The sequence below is a fragment of the Talpa europaea genome, assembly GCF_964194135.1.
Source record: "Talpa europaea genome assembly, chromosome: 10".
In the NCBI taxonomy this organism is placed as follows: Eukaryota; Metazoa; Chordata; class Mammalia; order Eulipotyphla; family Talpidae; genus Talpa; species Talpa europaea.
The window spans coordinates 111,275,276-111,289,460 of record NC_140077.1 but is presented as its reverse complement, the minus strand read 5'-3'; positions in this window follow the sequence as shown (position 1 = coordinate 111,289,460).

Here is a 14,185-nt window from a genome sequence, read left to right as displayed (position 1 = left end):
ATTATTTAATTTTCTGCTTTAAATCTCACTTAATTGATTTTTATATAGCTCTGGTACACTCCTTATTGTATTTATTCCTACGTATTGTATAATTTGGTCACTAATGTTAATTAGATTTTTTCTACATCTTGCTAAGCTACAGAATGATTAATAGGGCAATTATCAGTTATCTAATTTTTACTTATCATTTATTTTGTTCTGAACCATCTCATAGAACTTGCATTTTAGTTCTTATGATGTTTCAGGTAATTTGCTTAACTTTGTTAATAAAATAATTGTAGAATCTATTGTAACTATAGTTCCTTATTTTTCTGCCTTATTTGTATTAATCAGAAATATCAGGAAAGTGTCAGATAGCATCAGGGTATCTTATTCTTAGCCCTGAATACAATGGGAACTTCTACAGTGATTTGCTTGTAGTTTAAAGTTTGCATTTATTTAGGAAGATTTGATTATATCAAGAAATTATTATTCTATTTCTTTTATTAAGAATCTATTCATTTTTATAACTGTGGCTAAACCACTATAATTTTATGAAAACTCTTAAAAGATTGATTTTGTTATAAAGATAATACTTGGTGTCATATGTGCTGGAAAACATACACTCACTCTGTTAAGAGATACTTTCTTTAGCCAGGAGGCATGTGGACCCCAAGACTCTGTCTCCCTCACCAGCCCTGCTTTTGAGTTGCTCCTTCCTTCCTTTAAGTCACCTTCCCTCTGTGTCTCCCAGGTGAGCCTCTGGCTCTCTCCTCATCCATCTTCTATGATCTCTTGTGAGTTTTGGCAGAATCTTCTGGATTCCTTCCAAAGAGGAAGTTTGGGTGTATTAGCTCAGTCCACCTCTCTGCCTACCCAATTCACAGCGATGTTTTGCTGTCACGTTTAGCTGTCTCTAGAGGGAGGCTTCCTTTCATGGGTATCCCATGAGGGATTTCAAAGCTGGAGTGGGAAGCAGGACTCAGCCATGCCCCTGAATGCACCCTCAGGTCAATCCCACTGGGTGTCAGCCCCTGTCTGGAGAAGCCACCATACATGCATCCTTCTGCCTTGGTTTCTCTGCCTTCCCACCCCCTTGGCTGACACATCTACGAGCTTTGCTTATCTTTCTCATCTTAAAGGCAACTTGTTGTCTCACCTTCTTGAGAAGACCAAGGTTCATTTCCGAAGTAGAAGTCCAGGAAAGCTGGGCAGTTGTGATTTTTCAGACAGGAAGTGACACTGATTTAGTTCTGAGAGGAGCATCTAGTGGTGAGAACAAAGCTGTCACTCAGCTGCTGGGCTCTGCTCCTGCACTGACTGTAACTTTGGGTAAGTGCCTTCTTTACTCTATTTCTCATCTTTAAATTGATGATAACATTATAAAGTTGTGACCAGAAAAAAAATAACTAATATATAAATAGCTTAGCACCATAATTGATGCTTTTCAGTCATCGTTCTCTTACTGTAATTATTAGTATTAGTAAATACCTATCCTTCACTTATATGCTTGAAGATGTAGAATATGGTAAAGTGATGACTCAGTGGGACATGCAGTTGGAAATAAAGTTGCCTGATTAAAACTTTGCAAGATCTGTAGAATTTGGGCATTTATCAGTAAGCACTGGAGAGACTTGATGTAATTTGAGTGATCATACAATATAAGTAATGTAGTTTCATAGTGACCTGTCAGGTGAAGTTGCTGCAGTAGCAGGAAGACAGTTATGGAGCTCAGGGAGAGGTTCTGGCTATTCCCAGCCATCACTGACGGATGAATCATACTGAATTTAAGAGAAATGGAGAGTTGTAAGATGAGGATGTTGTCTAAGCAGAAAAAATTTGATTTTAGGTTAAGTTTGAGTGAGTCAATATCTGTTAGTCGGGGATTGACAAACTTCTTGTCAAGAGGGCTGGATATTTTAGTCTTTTGTGGGTCATATATGTCTCTGTCATATAATCTATTAAAATCTTTCTCTGATTGCTATTCTTTAAAAGTTTTTAAAAGTGAAGGTATAGAACAAACAAGTCACAACCTGATTTGCTCCATAAACTATTGCTTGCCAGCCCCCACTGTAGCTTATTGCAAAAGAACTAAACCTTGGCCGAGATGTTGGGGCAAGAGATTTAGGTTTCTCAATCTTTAGCAAATCTCTAATTTCAAAAATCATAAGTGAGCCTCATGAAATATGCAGTACTTTAATTAAAATAGATTATTGTGAAAACCAAATAATATATATAAAAGTTTCTCCCCAAATTAGGTTTAATAAAATCCTGTCCTATTTCTTCTGAGCCCCATGAAATTACTTTCTAAGAATGTCTATCAACTAGATGCAAAAGTAATCCAACAAAGTTAGTATATACACATTTATAACCTTTTCTTTATTTGAATTTAACATAATAGCCTAAGAAAATTCTTAATTTGTTGGAAATGAATGCAGAATAAATTTTCACTTACTGGATGTCACAGAGACAAAAAGTGAAACTTTTGCTTGATGAGAGGATTGTGATAAATCCATAAGAATTACATCCACTGCATTAGGCATCAAGAAATTGGAATTATTTATGTTTTAACTATAGGATAAAAAGGTTTATATTCTTTTTAAAATTGACCAAAGTGAAGGTATTATAGAAATAACTTAATAACAACAATTCAAGTTATTTAATTCTGTAGAGATTAACCAAAATCAATGGCATAATTTTTTTTAAAGATTTATTTATTTATGCATACAACAGCTGGGGTACAGGCCAGAGATATGGGAGGTGAGAGGATTCACCAGAGACAGAGTGGGGAGCAGAACAGGCAGACTTACTGAAGTACACTGCTGAGGGGAGCAGCGGGCCAGACAGGAGAGGTCTGCTGCACCATGTGGGTAGCTCTCTGGCCGGCTGGGGATCAAACTGGTGCTGCAGAGGCTGCAGATTGCTTCATAGTGCAGTGCTTAACCCCTTGTGCCACCAGGGAGGCCCAACATAATTTAAAGAAGATTCTTACCCCAGCCAAAATGAATAGGTTCATTGATTTCTTCAGTTAGATTATTAATAATTATGTATACTTTCCTTTTTGAATTTTATTGATCTTAAATTTGGCCAAGTCATTTTGCTTTTTTGCAAGATTTCCAGAGAAAGAGGTTTAATATTTTCCTGTCACAATTTAAAAATTACTTTGTTTTATTTAAGATGATGCCTTGTTCCAGATAAACGTCTGAAAAAGAGTGTTACTTTTTTAGATGCAGAGTTCAGATACAGAAACTGGTTTTAGATAAATTCAACATGATGATCAGTTTCAGGCACTAAGTTTTCAGAAGGAATATTGATAAATTGGGTTTTACTTGAAAGAAGACAACGATATCCAGATATAATTCATGTGAAAAATAGTCAAAACAATGAGAGTGGAAAAGAAAGATTTTGGAGAGATTGAGCATGAGAGTTGGCAATCTGTGTATCTGTTTCTTAAATATTTACAATAGCAAAGGAGGGAACAGTTCATCCTATCCACCCACCAAAACATCCAACCATCCATCCATCCATCCATCCATCCATCCATCCATCCATCCACCCTTTTAAAAATATATATATATAAATATATAATGTGATAGGTTTTCACATTTGAAAATAAAGAAAAAACCTTCTTTATGTTAGTCACCATGCATGTATTTGAGACACAAAGTGAGTTAGATAGTCCTACCTAAAGAAGCTCATAGTCTAATGGGGAGACTCACAGTTTTGTGGGCACACTTATTACCTAGTAACCTAATTGGCCTTTGTTTTCTCCTCTGCAAGTCTGGGTAATAATAACTCGCTCAAATGGCTGTGGTTATGGTTAGAAAGAATGTGAGATCATGAGGAGCACTACAAAGTGCTACATAGAAAGTTAGAAGACTTTGTAATTTCAATGAGGGAGTGACTGACAAGAGGTTACCAACTCATTTCTTAAGCTTGTTATTTAAATTTTTATTTGTAGTGAGTCAGGTGTCTTTTGCTGTGTAACAAACCACCCAATCATTCAAAGCCACATCACTTAATAATTCCTCTTGACCTGTAGTCTGGACTCATGCAAGTGTCCCTCACTCACGTGTCTGGTTGGCTGTGGTCTGAGCTTTGCTCTCCGTGTGGTTTCTTTATTTAGCCATCCAGTTGGGTTTTCTTTCTTGATAACAGAAGTATTCCAAGGTGGAGAAGACAGGGGGCCAGGCCTCTTGGGGCCTCTTGGGGCCACATCCTCTCAGTTGTAACAAGTCATAACAAGTCATTTTTTCTGCCACATCCTCTCAGGAACTGTGCCAGGCCAGATAACTAGGAGGGGAAATAAATGCCACCTCTCTCTGGAGGAGAGTTGAAGTCACATGGCACAAGGTGCAGAGGAGGAGGCCTGCTTGTGCCCTGTGACCTTCCTTATAACCTGATAGCTTTTCACATTTGATAAAATACAAACACATTGTTTATATACAGTGGGTAAACAGTGGTGTGGGCATATTTGTTTATTTATTTTTGTTTTTTAGTTACATTAGGAGCAGATGGTCAAATTAAATAAGAGTGTTTAAGACCTTCTGTAGGGTTCATAGTAATTAGTATTTGCATTTAAGAAATATTGCAACAAATTATAATTGACATGTGAAGAGTAAGGATTTATCTGTGTCTATGAGAAAATCTAATAGTTTCAGAGTTTTTATAGTCTCATTAGTTGATCATTACACTGTCTTCAGTAGTTTAATAGTAAATAAATTCTCTTTTATTAGCTGTCACTTTTATTCCTTCATGACAAAAAAATAGATATTTTAAAATTCAGTTTTCCTCTTATCATGGCACTTAAGCAAGGCTTAGAAACAGAGAGTGCAGATAGGGAGTGCTTTTGTTTTCTTTTTTTGTTTTCTTTCTTTATTTATTTTTAAGATTTATTTATTTATTATACAAGCACTGGGTACAGTCAGAAGCGTGGCAGGGTGAGAAAATTCACCAGAGCCAGAGCGGGGAGCAGAGCAGGCAGAAGGGCCTAAGTACACTGCTGAGGGGAGCAGCGGGCGGCAGGAGAGGTCTGCGCGCCGTGTGGGACCCTCCTCTGGTGTCTGGGGATGGAATTGGCGCTGCAGATGCTGCGGGCAGCTTCGCAACCCAGCGCTCAACTGCTGCGCCACCGGGGAGGCCCTTCTTTTTTGTTTTAATATCATTTCTGACTGGTTAGTCTCCTCACTTTTTAAATGGCCTCACAACAAAATGTCATTTTGTTACATTGATCTTTCCTTGTTATTTTGTTGTCTTGGTGGCTTCATATGCCACAATATCTTGAGATTATGTGTGAACACCCACAGACAAACTTGTCCATTTTGCTAGAAACAAAGCTTTTCAAACATTTGGGAGTCGTTAGAATTTTCCATTGTAAAATATTCCCAGGATCTAGACTGAACACAAGACTTAGGACATAAAAGCAGGAAGTGCACTTGCTCACTTCCTCTTTGGGACTGCGTCACTAAAAAAACAATGATAACACAGCAAAACTATTCCAGTTTACAGACCATTGTCTATGTTGAATTTAGTCTCTAGTCATATGAAATGGCTTTCTTTTTCTTGAAAGATGCAGTAGAATTTCTTAGCTCCTGGGCATTGGTCTCGTGGTCCCCTTAGCCTGAAATGTTCCTCATCTCCTCACTTAAGAATTCTTCTTGCCCTGCAGTCCCAGCAACTCCGGGGGTGCCATGTCCTCCAGAAAGCCATGCCCAGGCTAGGCCCCTGGGTGGCCTGTTTGCACAGGCTGCCTTCCCACACATGTCATTGCTGTGAGCTTGGACTCAGTCCAGGCTGTGAGCAGTCTCCTGCTGAACTGTGACAGTGATGAAGACAGCTATGACCTTGACCTTGATCACAATGGTATCTTCTCTTCATGGTACATTCCTCAGAGCCCTGTAGCAGGCAATCCATATTTGTTGAATGAATGCTTTTTCGATTGATGCTAATAAAATTTCCCTCTTTATGTATTCTTCATTTAGATACAACTATAATAGGAGTCCTACTTTCTGGGCCAGGATCCCTGGATGTTTGGCAGTGAAGCAAAACCAACATACAATGACCTTTTTGCTGTGTGCTATATGTTTTGCTGATAAACACACCTTAAGACTTGTTAACTAAGATTCATGCTCATTTCAGCATCTTTTGCACATGTATGCTACTGTAGTTTCTCTCCTTATTTATAATCTTTTCAGAGGTAATCGAGTTGAATGGTCATTTTTCCTACAGCAGTGTGCTAAGGGAACTGCAAAAAATACAGGCTATCAAGAACAATACTATTCTCCATCATACAAAGCTTCCATTAACTGGAGACCACATGGATGTTTAGAAAGCAGAATATTGGATCCGGTATACACAATGGAAAAAAAAAAAAAGAGATGTTGTGTTGATTTTAGATAATATAAACAAATATATGACATGTATTTCTTAGACTCTTGAATATAACCTTTTTTGAGAGAACCACTGATTTCTATGTGGACAGTTTTAAAAATTTTCTTTCTCTTAAAAATAATCATAGGAGGGCCTCCCCTAGTGGTACAGCGGTTGAGCGCTGGGCTGTGAGGCTGCCTGCAGCCTCTGCAGCACCAGTTCGATCCCCGACCACCAGTGAGGGTCCCACAAAAAAAAAAAAAAAAAATCATAGGAATCTGTTTTTTTTTTTCTCCATGATTTAACAGGTCAGGCAGAGCCTCATAGATGTTTGCCTGCTTAGTTGTATTAGGACCACACTGGATTGTGTGTGAAAAGGAGTGTAATCCTGATCTACTTGATAGCTAAGACATCCATGAACCTCATTTTCCCCAACTACAGAATGAGCAGTTCCAAATTTCTATTATTCTAGACACATCTCCTAGGACATATTTTGATCAGTTTCCAAGTCTCTGGAAATATTTATTTTGTTTTGACTGGTTAGAAAATTGTTTGTTGGATCTCATAAAGATGTATGAAAAATTTTACAGATGAATGTGTATGAATATTATAGAAAATTGATTGGAAGGTGCTTGGGACTTGCCATACTTCATCAAGTTATGGGATCGTTTTTCTTTCTTCCTACAATACAATTCTTGCTTGGATTCTAATTATTTGCATACCCTGCTCTTCTCAAATAAGTGTCCTATTTTTTATTCTTTGCTTTCTCCAGAAATATTTATTTTGCATCTTAGTGGTTCACATTTATGCAGAATTGTTCCTACTTTAATGAAACATTAATGTTTATGCTCTCTGGGATTAAATTACCAACATAGGAAAGCACAGACATCAGAGTATTAACTGCGGCCAGTGTGTTTACACATCATCTTAACAAAGTTGATTTTACCTTCCTTTGTGAAATGTTATTATAGGAGATGCCAGGGTTATCATGCTGATGCACTTCCCCCCAAATTCATGGCCCAACTGTGACAAGTCAGTATCCACGTGATGTTTTCAAGAGTTAAAAAAATTAAATGAGCAGTTAAATTAGAAATGGGGGGCTGTACCCTAACTTCTCTCCCTGGAAGGGGGGCTATTATGGGCAACATGCACATAGGGAATGATTTTCCTGGTAATAAAGTTTGGAAAATAGCAGCCCAAACAGAACCAAACTATTTATGCTGTCATTCAGCATACAGAGAACAAAAAGGGTTTCGACTGAGCAAGAGCTTCCACCGCCATAGAGTTGCAATGATGCCTTAGTGCGAGAAGAAACAGCTGTTTATCTGTTTTCCTTTTGGTTTTATTTTCCTTTTACACTGCCATTCTGTCAGTACGTGACTTCATAAAGCTGTAGGATTCTGCTAGGAAAACTACCAAGTCCATGTGCTTTGGAAGCCAATGTGTTGATTTTCTAGCTGGATGGAGATGTTTTATTATAGCTGGAGGGAGAGTGTGACTGTGGGTGGTGGAATCCCATGTCCAGAAGAGAGCGATCGCCTTCCTGTGTTTCATGTGCACCATCCTGCAGGATGAATATTGTATTACTACTTTTATTTGTTGTTGTTGATGTCTGAATAGCTGAGACTTGTCAGATGGTTCTGTTTCTGTCAGATGCTTGATGGAAAGTTCTGTTGCAAAGCCTCCTTTGTGGAGATGGCTTTATGTTTTGACTATAAAGAAAAGTCTCGTAAGATTTAATTGGAGATCATCTTTATGAGTTGTCACCCTGTGTGCTATTAGAAGCTCAGATCCTGAGTGTTAGTTTCAATTCAGCGCTGTGTTCACTGTGTAAATCTTTGGGATACACCTTCGACTTAACCATTTTCATCCTACAGAAACTCCCATTAGCCTCCCCTCTTCAGAGACACAAGCTTTTTGTGTGTCTTCTTGGATATGTACATGGTCAAGGACTGTGCATCACGTATGTTCAATAGTCCCCTCTGTATTACCGTAGGCGTACCTCCTTATAAGTGTCTCGTGCCAGATAGTCACCCATCAGTATGAAATGAAACATATTGGGGAGGTATTTTTATTGAAACTTCTAGTGCTCCACTCATATTAACTTTGTGACCACGATGCCCTGGGTTTGTATCCGTATTGGCTGAGGTCTATGATACTCAGTTCATCCAGTACACAACTGTGTTATCACCTACATGAAGCAGAGCCTGATGGGAGGATTGCCTTCCATGGCTCTAGATTTTTCCTTCTCTCCCCAGAATGGCTTGCAATTCTTGCTCTGAACTCTGACATGAGATGCCCTGGGAAACACAATATCTTTTCTTCTTTTGTATCGTTAGGAGTTGGCATGTTTAATTAACCTGAGTACAAAGAAGGAGCAGGAGTAGTTTCTTCTTAAGGGTTACAGAATTCATAGCACTCTTTGCTTTGCCTGGAAACAGGTTGCTTAGCATCTAGAGGGAGTCTAAACTCTACAGATATGTTTTCACAGTTTCCTTGAACAATAAATAAATAAGAGAATAAGTGGCAGTCGGGACAGTCTCTCTCATTGTGCCTTCCTGGCCCCTGGTAGCCCAGACTTCGTTGAAATGCTCTAAATGGGAAAAGAATTTTCTCGCATCTTCTTTTCTACTAATGGTGTTTATTTGATGTAAATATTCAGTTCTAGCCCAGTAATGGGGGCCTGAGGGAATCAGAGTGAAATCACATGATTCTTAATATGTTTTTCATTCCCATATTCATTATGTTTCTTGTATTTCTACTGAAAACTGAAAAAACTTGTTTTCCAAACTCAGCTCCTCTGCATGGCCTTTTTACCCTGTGACGGGTCCTTTTTTCTCTTCAGATAATAACCTGCAGGATAACTTCGGGTGCTCAAGTGGAGTCATTAATTGGCTTTATAAGGGTTGTTAGTGCAGAAAGCGTGTCCTCTCCAAAGGTTGTGTCTGACTCCTGGACATCAAGTGACCCATTTTGTTATTCCCAAGAGCAAGAGCCATTATTTTCTTTTGGCAACATACAGACTGTGCATTTCAATTTGATCCACAAACTTATAGCTCATGTTGGAGTAAATTCTGCTGAGAAGTGATTTTTCTAGACAATTGTTCACATTTTTTGATTAAGCATCAACATTAGATGCAACATTTGAATGGGAATACTGCTCCGTAAAGATTATTAATGAGAGACTCTGATTCTTTAGTGTACTTTTCCCCTTTCGGAAATAGTTTTTGCTGAACTGTGGGCTTTTTCTCAACACTTGTTCACAGTTAACAAGTTTAACTTTGACCTTTGCATGTAAATGATTAATACATTGATATCCAGCTTCATTCTCCTTGCATAGGCCTCCGTTTTCTTAAATTAAGATTCATTTTCATTGAAAGAAATTGTGAAACTAGGGAAACTTTCCTTATTGGCAACTCTGAATTTCCTTTGCCTAATCGAACCTTAGAAAATACTGATCATTGAATTTCAAACATAAAATTAACTTATCTAGTTACACATTTCGCTTTTGATCAAAACTATTAAAATATAGAGGACAAGCTAGAATTTGGTTTAAAAGTCAGTGCAGCCTCCTCTGTACAGCTACCACACACATGCAGTAGGAAAGTCATCACGTGACCAGTTACAGCAGCTCTGTGAGAGCAGGGACGCCGCATCCTGTTGACCCACCCTTGCAGTCACCAACATGTGAGGTGTGGGGACAGGTGTGTGTGCGCCCCAACAACGGTAGCTCCCCTGGATGTCAGGGAGAGGTGAGAGACCAGGTGTTGTAATAGAAGCCACACGGGCCTGGCATCTGCTCTGAGTTTTCCCCTAAATGTACCGCAGGAACCCAGAGCCCCTTATTTAAAAATGGGCCATTTGTCTCTAGTCTGATGATCACGGCCATATTCCCAAGTTCACCCTCTCATTTAGGTAGGGGAGTGAGAGTTATAGTTAGGCAGAGAAGGTGGTGTTGAAGGGAAAGAACAAGACTTTAGTCTGCGGAGGGTGGGTACCATTTTTTGGAAAAAAGAAAGCATCACTCAGTTTTCACTTATCTATACTCCAAAGGGGGCTTTAACCCAGACATCCTGTGAATGGATTCGTAGAGAGATTCAGTGATGACCAGCGTCGGCAGGCCGGTCCAAATACAGCAATGGTATCAGTACTTGATAAAGCAAATTAAGAAAGGAACTACACATAAAGAAGGGACAGTACCAAAGAGAAGCTTCCAGAGAGAAGCTTTTGTCAGGCATATGGGCTGGAAGTCTGGGAAATTTTCTACTAGGATCTCAACTGATTATGACCCAATCCTGTACTTTCCTAGCCAGTAAATAACATGGGGGGCTTAGCTTGAAACCAACTACAACCTTTGCTCTTGAATAATCGACAGTTTCTCCTTTCTTAAGAAGGGTGACCAGGAATCAAATTAGGGTAATTGTTTGTCAATAGGTAAGCAACTGGTCTGTTTACACTAATATTTAATTTTTTCCTCTTCAATGATGAATTGAGCCACCAATAATTCCCGGTACGTATATCAGGTAACACCACTAGTCTTAGAATCGAAAGTTGCACTCACTGCTCAGGTAATCAAATCAGATTCTTCAGCTTGATTTTGGAGGGCCTGGGCAAGACAGCTCCACCCTACCTATTCATGTGTATTTCCTTTGACTTCCTTCAGCCCTTTTCGATGGATGCCACCTCCTGGCTTCTCTTTTTCTCCAGTGGTATTTTTTTTGTGCTGGGTCCATGGGGAAAATGCAGCTTGTCACTGCTGGAAGTCAACTGAATAGATACAGGGATTGAAGCTATAACACACACTCTATTTATTTTATTTTTTTCAGTGAATTGGCATAATTTTATTAATTAATTAATTTATTTATTCATTTATTTATTTTTTACAATATTTGATTTCTCCCTCAGATGTAGTCCCCCCCAATCTCCCACCACCATGTCACCTGTGAAATGTCACCTTATTCCCTTCTGCTCTTCCCTCTCCTGTTTTGACGCCTCTCCCATCCCTTCTTCTGTATGCCTCAGAGCTATAGTTTGCCTGCGAGTTATGTCTTTTTTTTCCTAACTCTATGTTTGCTTTCCCTATGTTCCTCCTAGAAATGAAACCATCAGATAGTTTTTTCTTTTTTCCTTCTGACTTATTTCACTTGTGCATAATCCCTTCCAGCTCCATCCATGTTGCTACAAGTGTCATGAGTTTATCTTTTTGATTGCTGATAGTATTCCTTCATATAACATGTATGTTATATGTTCTCAGAGAATGGGGGTTTATCTTGTCCCCCCCAAACCATTTTATTGTAAAGATTTATTTTTTATTTATACAAACACTGGGGTACAGGCCAGAGGCACGGAGGGTGAGAGAATTCACTAGAGACAGAGCCGGGAACAGAACAGGCAGAAGGACTGAAACACATTGCTGAAGGGAGCAGCAGGCGAGACAGGAGAGTCTGCTGCACCATGTGGGAATCTCCCTGGCCGGCCGGGAATCGAACCCATGCTTCAGCGGCTGTGGACAGCTTCACAGCGCTGTGCTCAACCTGCTGCGCCACCGGGGAGGCCCCAGTGCCCCCTCCCACCAAACCATTTCTAACACCTCATCTCAAGCTGACCTTTTGGTGAACTAAACCAAGAAAGTTAACCATAAGTGAACTTCCCACCACAGCAGCCCATCCACTGGGTGCCCTGGTCTTCCTGCTTTCCCCAGGGTTTGTTGACGACCCCTTGGTCACCTTGACCCAGGTACATTCTGTTTTCCCGGGCCTGGGAAAACATCTTTGTTCTCCTGATGACATGAGTGTCCCACACTTCTCCAGGCATCTTTGGGGTAGGACTCTCAGTTCAAAATAAGAGTCTCATTTCAAAGAAAATAGGTTAATAATCACATGGTTTTTGCACACAGCCTGTGGGGTGTGTGTGCATGCAGATTCCTGTACTAGGTATGGGCCCCCCCGCCTCGTCCCTAGCCCCTGTCAATATCTTACTCACCTTGCAGTACTAACCTGAATTGGACCAGGGGTGCGGAGGGACCCTGAGATTCTTGAGTGCTACCCAGGAAGGAGTCAAACAGAAGAGTTAGAATGACGCTGTGTTGTAGGTGAGAGGACACACTCGGGAGGAGTATGCAGGCTCTAGGAGATTCCCACCTTGGGTCTTGAGGCTGTGGATATAAATATTTGCTGCATTCTAGGAGAGCAGAGCTCACAGATGGGCTCCTGATGGGTGCTTTTGACCAGTTTTGTCAAACAACAGGGCAGAATTTACAGATTTGGATAATGAGATCTCGCCAGTTGTGTTCATCAAAAGCATCTGACCCCAAGCTCCTATTCTTCAGCTGTGACAGAAATTTACAACTAGTGGCACCTGGGATAAGATAAACTAATATGGTTTGAATCAAATGAATAGCTTTGAGTTACTTTGTTCTGAAATGTGCTGTTTTTTGGAAATACTGGATAGGGGCATGTAGGGGCTGCAGCCATTGTGCTAAATTCCTGTTCCGCCTCACTACCACATCCAAAAAGCCTTCTCCGTGGGCATTACCATTCATTCACTCACCCTTACTTGTTATGCATTTATTCATGTATTCACAGTTAGCCCACAAATATTTATTGAGTATCCTTTATGTTACAGGTGCTGTCCTCGCCTAAATATGAATTTTTATTGCACCTACAGTCATATCCAAGCAGTCAAACATTTTCTGGTTTAATGTTTATTTTACCTCCTTAATAAAACTGGCCCACAGAGGCTGTGAATAACCAGGCACAGAGCATGAGGCTGGCTCTCGGTGTCTGGTTTACTGCCCCGTAGCTCTAAGTTATTCAAGTCAGTGGCTCTCCTGTCGTGTCCTGTGAAGTGTTCCGCACCATAGAAGACATACAGGTGAATGCACCTGGTGTATGTATGTTATGGACATACGCCGAACAAATCGTCTCCTGCGGTCAACAGTCGAGAAGAGAGATCCTAAACCCAGGGTCCTGAGACTTCTAGAGGATTTAATGGTTTTGCTTCCGATGATTTTAGCTAAATTTTTGGATATTTGCTTTTGTGCCTTTTTCTAGGCGAGAGTGCATGGATTTCTAATGTTAAAGTGTTGATCATTAAAAAAGGCTTAAAACAGGAACTCAGATTCTTAAAACAAATTCACAGCTAAAGAACAAGACCCATAGAAGAACAAAAGCGTCCGGGGTAACGATGGTTGGGCTTGGAGAGAGGCGCAGGGAGGTCTGTGATCACCTAAGACAGGCCTCCTCAGAGAGCCTCTGATTCTGCGGCTGCACTGCCTCACGGCCACTGGCAGTCCAGACCCCTCCCTTGATCCCTCTGGGGAGAGTTGCTCACAAGTGTGTGGAGGGGAGACAAGAGGGAGCAGGGAGGGAGCACCTGACCTGGCTGGATCCCCTGAAGCCATTCTCTGAGGAGACTGTAAGATGGCGGTTCTTTCCTTTTCTCACAGCACTTTTCTCTTTACATGCTCTGCTAGCTGGATGTTTTGTGAACTCAGGGGTTTTAGGCCAATGCCTTTTGACCTCAGTCCTTTGATGTCATGCTCCTTATTTGCATTTTCATCCAGTATGTCAGGAAATTCTGTTGGTTCTGTCTTAAAATATCTACAGACTCCAACCGCACCTCCATATCTCCACACCGCCCCGCCCTCTGAGGCCATCACCACCTATTTGAGTTCCTGGCCTGGCAGGAGTCTGCTTCCATCCTGGTCGCTGTCCTCCAGCCTGTCTCAGCACGGCTCCCCCAGTGCTGCTGAGCTCACCCTTTAAGATTGTTGTGAGGAGAGAATTTGGTGCATGTGTTAAGTGACTAGTAGAGCGTGTATGAAGAAGTAAGTGCT